Source organism: Hibiscus syriacus, unplaced genomic scaffold (assembly GCF_006381635.1).
Source record: "Hibiscus syriacus cultivar Baekdansim isolate YM2019G1 unplaced genomic scaffold, ASM638163v2 tig00012634_pilon, whole genome shotgun sequence".
Lineage (NCBI taxonomy): Eukaryota > Viridiplantae > Streptophyta > Magnoliopsida > Malvales > Malvaceae > Hibiscus > Hibiscus syriacus.
Genome location: NW_024062286.1, coordinates 40,708 through 49,150, shown reverse-complemented (window position 1 = coordinate 49,150; position 8,443 = coordinate 40,708).

Sequence of the window (8,443 nt, the reverse complement as noted above, 5' to 3'; positions counted from 1 at the left end):
GATATGAGATGACTAGATTGATAACATTTAAATAATTAACTGATAAAATTAATAGATCGATAATCAAAATCAAAAATAATAATATAACCATATGTGTAATATTATAATTTCATACATTTTTCCTATAACTACAATAAAGTCAAAACTGGTTTTCATATGTTGTTATATCATATTAATGTAGATAATTCACTCCACCTTTAACACACATTAACAAAATACATTTGATAATTCTTACATTATAATCGAAACATTTTACATAATATATTATTAATTTATAATAATAATAAAAATAAACTATTTATTATAAAACAAAATACGTGTCTGCTGAGTTGGCAAAGTCGCGTCCCCGGGGACGCGCCTTCCACACGTGGCATCCAACTCAGCGAAACCGCGGGTAAAGCGCGTCCCCGGGGACACGCCTTTGCCAACTCAGCAGAAAGGGTGCTACTTCTGGAAATATTGGTCAAACGGTGTCAGAAAGGGAAAATTTAAAGCAAACGGTGTCAGTTATGTAAATTAGCCCTTTATCGCATGCTCTCTCTTCAACTTCCTCTTTGTTGAGATGGTTACTCTCTTCAACTTCCTCTTTGTTGAGATGGTTACTCTTTCAATCATGATTTTGTTTGAACACATATTTTCTTTATGAGTATGTCTTGATACTAAAATTCGATTTTTTTATTATTTATTTTTTTATTAATTGTACTTACCATAAGATTTTATTTGTATTCATCCATACTAAAATTTTATGTTATTAATATATGAATACAGTGATAGATCTAAAAATTTTATTTTAGGATAAACATACATATCTTAACAAACTACACACACAAAAAGAAATTTATGATCCATTGCTGTGCGATTTTCCCAAAAAATCACCCTATACCCTTTTTTCCCCTGTCATGCACAGTTCATACTATATTTCCCGATCTAACACCCTTTGCAGAAAGGCACGCCCCCTGCAGCATGTTTTACTCTGATCTGGCGCCACGTGGGGTAAGGTGCCCCTGCAGCGCGCCTTTTACTGAGTTGGACACACGTGGCTAAAGCGCGACCCCTGGGACGCGCCTTACACCACGTAGGGCTATAGAGCGGTTCAGGGGCTACGCCTTTGCTTTAATTCTGACACGCGTTAGAAAGGCGCGCCCCTGTAGCACGCCTTAGCTTTAATTACCCAACTACCCCGGCCGTTCACACCCCATCCCTCCCTATAAATACCTCCATTCTCAATCACTTTCATCACACCAAATCCTCTCAACTTCTCTCAAATACTCTTATATTCTCTTATAACTGTTTAAGATATATTTTATTATATTTAGTATTTTTTTTAGTAATTTATTTAAATTTTTTAATATTTTATTTAATTAATTGTTTTTACAGATATAAAATAGAAGGCGGTCTACTTCGCTTGGATGAAAATCATATATCTTGACATTTTACTGATACGGTAACATTTTAACGTTTAATTTAATTTAAATTATTAGTAATAATTTATTTATTTATTTATTTATTTATTTATTTAATGCATGATTATTAGTTTAAAAATTAATTTTTGTAATTTATATTTTAGGAGAGGAACCGTATATTAGATCATTTTATTATGAACCTTAAGTTAGTGATACCTACCTGTGTCTGGCCGTATTTAACAGAGGTTGGATTCGGTCACATAGGTAGATATAAATGTCACTGTAAGATAGATCCATACCTTATTTCTGTCTTAGTGGAGCGGTGGAGGCCGGAGACCCACACATTCTATCTTTCGTGCGGAGAGTGTACGATCACGCTTGAGGATATTTCTATGCACTTGGGGCTTCCGGTGGATGGAAATATGATATCAGGGATGGCACATGGTAACTAGACTACTTTGTGGCGGGATTATCTAGGACGTGTCACGCCAAATTTTAACAGTGCTCGGATACCGTTAAATTGGTTAGATGCTAATTTTTGAGAGTTGAGCGATGACGCCTCTGATGATGAAGTTAAAATGTATTCACTGGCATGTATACTGCAGTTGATAGGAGGGTTGTCGATGCCGGACAAATCGTGTAACAAAGTTCACTATATATGGTTGCGATATCTTGGTGACTTTCATCTGGCCGGATCATTCAGTTGGGCTCGGCAGTTTTGGCTTTCCTGTATAGGGAGATGTGTCGAGCGATTGACTACATGAAAAATACTATCGACGGATGTCTCCTTCTGCTGCAGTCTTAGGCATGATATTGATTGCCCCTTTTATGTCCCGTTGTGAAGAACCCATTCGTATTTATGCTATTATTGAGGTAATTATAAAACTGATTTCGTATATTAATCATTTTATACAGTGTATAATAATTTTTTTCCTTAAATAGGTGGTCTACTAACAGGAAAAATCATCGGGAGCTACCTGATGATTTAGAAAAAATTAGGGTGCTAATCGATCATAAGGCTGGCATACAGGTATGCATTTTAATGTTTAAAAATCGATTTTAGATTATAGTTATATAATTAGATTATTATTTTGATAAAAATATATATGTTTGTTTTAGTTTGAATGGGTGCCATATTCTAATGATGATGTGAGGATGGTGATCCCACCTGAGTTGAGGGGCATATCAGATGTTTGGATGGCGATGGTCCCTTTGATCTGTTATGTGATCTTCGAGTGGCACTCCACTGATCACGTACTCCGACAATTTGGCTATTTTCAACCAACTCCAGAAGTATCTCGCAATATGGATGAGTTGCTTAGCACAGATCGATGTGGCAAGTCATATACAGATTGGCTGGTGAAGCATTATGAGTGGGTCGTGCTGTGGGAGGATCAACATCGACGTCTTCCCCATAGAGAGCCCATTTATGATGATCTATTGACGGTTGATGATGATTATTATGAGTGGTTCAACAGTAACGAGAAACCGTTTCAACTTTCCAATAATACAAAAGGGCGAACCTTTCAGTGACGCCGAAAGAGACGTTCACCGTCACAACACCATCGTCCCCCGACTCATGGACGGAGAGCACATGCTTCCAGTTTATCCTCAACTGCACCAGCAGGACCTTCACAGCATCCACCGTCTGCAGCGACTTATATATTGTAGCCATATATGATGTCTCCACTGCCTTTCCCTTTCCAGATGTCGCCGCCTTCACCTGGTTTTATGACCCTGCTGCCGCCGCCGCCACCATCACAGAGTTATATGACCCCTCCTGGAGGATATTATGGGTTTATGTTTGTAGATCCGACTTGAGGTTCATATGCTGGTTATTTAGTGGGTGCAGTCTCATCACCTATGGTCGCCGCACATACACCTCCTGTACAGTTTTCACACTCATCGAAGTTTGGGTTTTATGAGTTTTACAAGTTTTTGCAGGTCGGTGGGATAGTCAATCATACACCTCCAGGGTCCTTATTCTATGGAGGTACTACATCGTCATCAGCTCCTCATCAACAAAATGTATCTGCTCATGAAGACGACGACGACGATGATGATGGTGATGACAGCGATGACTCACAACCAGTTATACGAAGAAATCCTCCTCGAGACTGACAGCCACCGCACTGCGGACTTTTTTTATTGTAATTTTTTATTATTATTTATCATTAAATACTTACTTTATTTTGTTAATTTGGTTGGATTTTATTAAAATTTATTTTGATTATTTTGTTTGACTTTTTGTTAATTTATTTTGATTATTTTTGTTTATTACCATTTAATATCAGTTATTGTAATTTGGTTATTATTTACCATTTAATACTTATTTTAAGTTTGTTGTATTTAAAATTATATTCAAATACCAAATTATTATTAGTTTGATAAAATTTAATAATTATGTTTGATATTTTTCTTAAGTTTGTCACTTATTATCTCTTTATTATAATCACATATAATGCCAACGACCAATCTCGTATTCTTGTATCATTTTTTAATCTTCGTCAGCGGTTATCGAATGACATTAACTTGAAGTAAATACAAATTAAAGTACAAAAATTATGTAGCTTTTACAGACATTTCATTTGATACAGTAATTTTTTTTGTAAATATGCTATTAATCTAGGGTGATAGACATGACTACCTTGCATTCAGCTTTGAGCTTGTCCCTCGAGCTTCGCAAAAAGTGCCCCAAACGAAAATATGTAGCTTTTACCAAAACCGCTACAGATAAGTGACGTGCACCCTTTAAGGTCAAATTAATTACCTCAACCAAGTTGGTCGTCATGTGTCCATATCGATATCCATTATCATATGTGTTTATTCATATTTCTTTATCAATGAGGCTGATTTAATAGTATCATTCCTTGTTCTTCGCCTGCAAATCTTGAATCATGGGTTCAAATGTTTGAGGAAGTAGTTCGTAACCTGATAAAAAATGTATAACTTACTAACTTTGTTTCTTTGCAAAATTAAAATGATCGAAAGAAAACAAACTATATCAGTTTAATTTACCCATGTACACAAGTAATTGACGCTCATCATTCTTCTTGTATCTTACATGGTAGTTCACAGCAATGTGTCAGATACAATACCTATGTTGGACAAAGGGTGGTTGCCACATTGGACTCAAATACTTCATTGTTCCTTTGATCCCAGCTCCGCGATCTGAAATGACATAGATTTTTTCCCTCGTGATAACATGTGCACGTAAGTTTCAGAGGAAAAAAGCTCAAGAATTTGTATTTTCTCCTTCAACAAGAGCAAAAGCAATTGTAATAAAACTTGTTTGTATTTTCCATACAAGAAAGTCTCGTCGATCTGGACCACAGGCTTGTAGTATTTGACAGCATTAACACACTGTGGGTAAGTCCAAAAAACCCGGTAGAATTGGCATCGATCACGAAGAACTCGATCATTAAGGTATGCATAAGAGGTTTCAAAGTCCATAATTATCCCAGGATTCAATCTCCGCACCAGCCTAAACCAACTTGGAAGTTCGTTGTAAGATGCATCACATTCGCCATGAAGTTTGACAATGGTATTTTATTTTGCCAACTAAGCTTTTTTATATGAGACAATGTACTCATACTACGATTGTATAGCTGAAATCAACACAGAAATAGCCATATGGGAGCTTGCTTTTACCATGGGCATGATGGCTTGGCAGATCACTTCAGAGTCCAAGTTGGGATGATCTTGGTTGATCCCTGTAGCACAACATGTGTGAGGACCATTATATATTGTTAGTTCTCATATATTATTTTTCCTATTCCTCTTCGATACGCGAACCATCCAATTGCATACGTTTTCACGTCGGGCACAGTGGCATACATATTTTTCTGTCGTGGAGCGGTCGACTCTGGATTGAACAGAATTACGGATATTGTAATTTTTTATAGCCATCATCGCTTCTTCTTTGCTTGAAAACTACATGCCTAAAGATAACTCACCATTATTTATTGATGAGTAATATCCATAGTCACCGAGATGAGGCATATCCGCAAATTCTAGCCCGTACATTGCACCATAATCAGCTTTATACATGTGTGCTGGAGGGTCAGTTTGTGTCACATTTGAGGGAACTTCATCTACATCATCATCATCATCATCAGAGTTGAATTACGGTGATTATGGGTGAATGAATAGTCCAGTCTCAGCACCATCTGCACCAGGCTTAACACCATCCGCACCAGGCTCACGAAGCGGTTCTTCAAGTGGAGATGATGGTTCCTCCATGCTTTCCATATTTAGGTCGAAGGACCTACTACTTTCACGCATTCCCCTTGAACTAGAAGGCATATCGATATTGAGATCGAAAAAGCTCGCAGTCGAATGCCTCCCCGTGGAGCTTGAAGTCATCGTGTCAAATGGAAACTGCATAGATTGTTGCGTCGATGACATCTCCATATTAAGATCAAATAAATTGCAGATGAATGTTTTCCCCTTGAACTAGACATGATGTTGCAATACAGATTGTTCGTGGACTCACCCGATACATATCGTAAGGAGTTGCTGATGAATGTCCCCATTGAAGTTGATGTGACGGTACCATAATGCGGATTTCCCATTATGACATTGAAATCATTACACATTACTGTAGTCGGGTTGTCAACTTGATCAACTTATTCAGCCAGCCCATAGTGGGAACTTAACGACTGACCCCGAACAGCACGCACTTGATTAAACTTTGCATATATCTCAATATCGGCATCTGAATAATTATTTTGAGAATCAACCATCATTTCAACATCATCATTGTTCGATAGTTCGAACGCTGTATAAGTTAATGACAACAATGATGTTGGAAATCTGTACTGCAATGACGACATTCTTCTACTGCTTTCAACATGAATCTTCCTCGAAATCTTCATTATCAGCTCCTCTAGAGTTATATTTCATTTGAATGATATTTTAACATGCTCATTTGATACGAAAACAACGCCGATTTCATCTTCTCGAATTTCTCCATCATAATAAACAATAGTTGAAAGTCGTGCCAATGCGACAATATTATATCTGTCAAAAAACAATTGAAACAAACCTAATTAAATAAATAATATATGAACAAAAATATAACACAATAAATTTTTTACACATAAACGTAAATAATTTAAATAATATAATTTTATATTATTACATGCACCACAAAAATATTTCGACGTATGCTCATGCTTTCCAATTTTACAAACACAAAAATTAATTCAAAACAATTAGTATAATATTTTTTTCAAATAATCATATATTATTATAAAAAAGTATTATAACAAAATTACCTTATAAGGAAAGATCGAACAAACTTCTGAATCAAATATAAGAAGATTACCGGGTGTTATTTACTGGTTCAAATGATTGTTGTATTAACTTCTTGGTTGAAAGGGAGTTGTGAGAGAGTTTACGGGGAGAGAGCTATTTATAGCGGAGAGACGATGCTTTAAAGCCGAGAAATTCAGATGAAATTATGCAAGACGCGAACCCTGCACCGCGCCTTGCATTATGCATGTGATAATTACGTATGTGATAATTGAAAGGCGCGGCCCCTGCACCGCGCTATAGCCTTACGTGGCGTAAAGCGCGCCCTAGGGGTCGCGCTTTAGTCACGTGTATCCAACTCAGCATAAGGCGCGCTGTAGGGGGCGCCTTACCCTACGTGGCGCCAGATCAACGTAAAACGCGTTGCAGTGGGTCGTTTTTCTGCAAAGGATGTTAATTCGATAAATATAATCTAAATGGTGCCTGACAAAGAAAAAAAGAGGTATAAGGTGATTTATAAGGAAAATTGCCTGAATAAACATCATATTGATAAACACAATAATAAATAAATTTATGACGTTTTTCCCAAAAAATCACCGGTGACCGATATATTTACCGATCTAACAACGGTCAGACTATATTTCCCGATCTAGCACCCTTTGCAATAAGGCGCCCCCCCTGCGACGCGCCTTATGCTGACATGGATTACACGTGGGTATAGCGCGACCCCTGGGGGCGCCTTACACCACGTAGGGTATAGCGCGGGTTAGGGGTCGCACCTGACCTTTATAATTATATATAGCGCGGGTTAAGGGCCGCGTCTGACCTTTATAATTATATATAGCGCGGGGCAGGTACCGCGTCTTGTATAATTATTACAACTTTTCTCTACTATAAATACCCTTCTCCCCCGGGTTAAGTTCCTCACATCTCTCCTCTCAATTTATAAATTAATACAACAATTCCGTCAACGAGTCAATAATTCTGATAATTTTCTCATATTTTATTCAGAAGTTCGTGCGATTTTTCGTTATAAGGTAATTTTGTGATAATTTTTTTATTATATTTATTGTTTATTATGATTATTTGAAAAAATATTATACTAATTGTTGTCAATTAATTTATGTGTTTGTAAAATTAGAAAGCAGGAATATACGTCGAAATAGTTTTGCGGTACATGTAATAATATAAAATTATATTATTTAAATTATTTACGTTTATGCGTAAAAATTTTATTCTGTTATATTTTCGTTCATATATTATTTATTTAATCAGCATTGTTTCAGTTGTTTTTTTTTTGCAGATATAATATTGCCGTACTTTTGAACTCAAAGAATGGTGTGACTTTCAGCTATTGTTTATTATGATGGTGAAATTCGAGAAGATGAAATCTGCGTTGTTTTCGTATCAAATTAGCATGTAAAAATATCATTGAAGAGAAACATAACTCTTGAGGAGCTGATAACGAAGATTTCAAGGAAGATTCATGTTGGAAGTAGTAGAAGAATGTCGTTATTGCAGTACAGATTTACAACATCATTGTTACCATTAACTTATACAGCGTTCGAACTTTTGAACAATGATGATGTTGAAATGATGGTTGAAGCTCAAAGTAATTATTCAGACGCCGATATTGAGATGTATGTAAATTTTATTCAAGTGCGTGCCGTTCGGGGTCAATCATTAAGCTCCCACTATGGGTTGGTTGAACAAGTTGATCAAGTTGACATCCCGACGACAGTAATGTGTAATGATTTTAATGCCATAATGGGGAGACATTCATC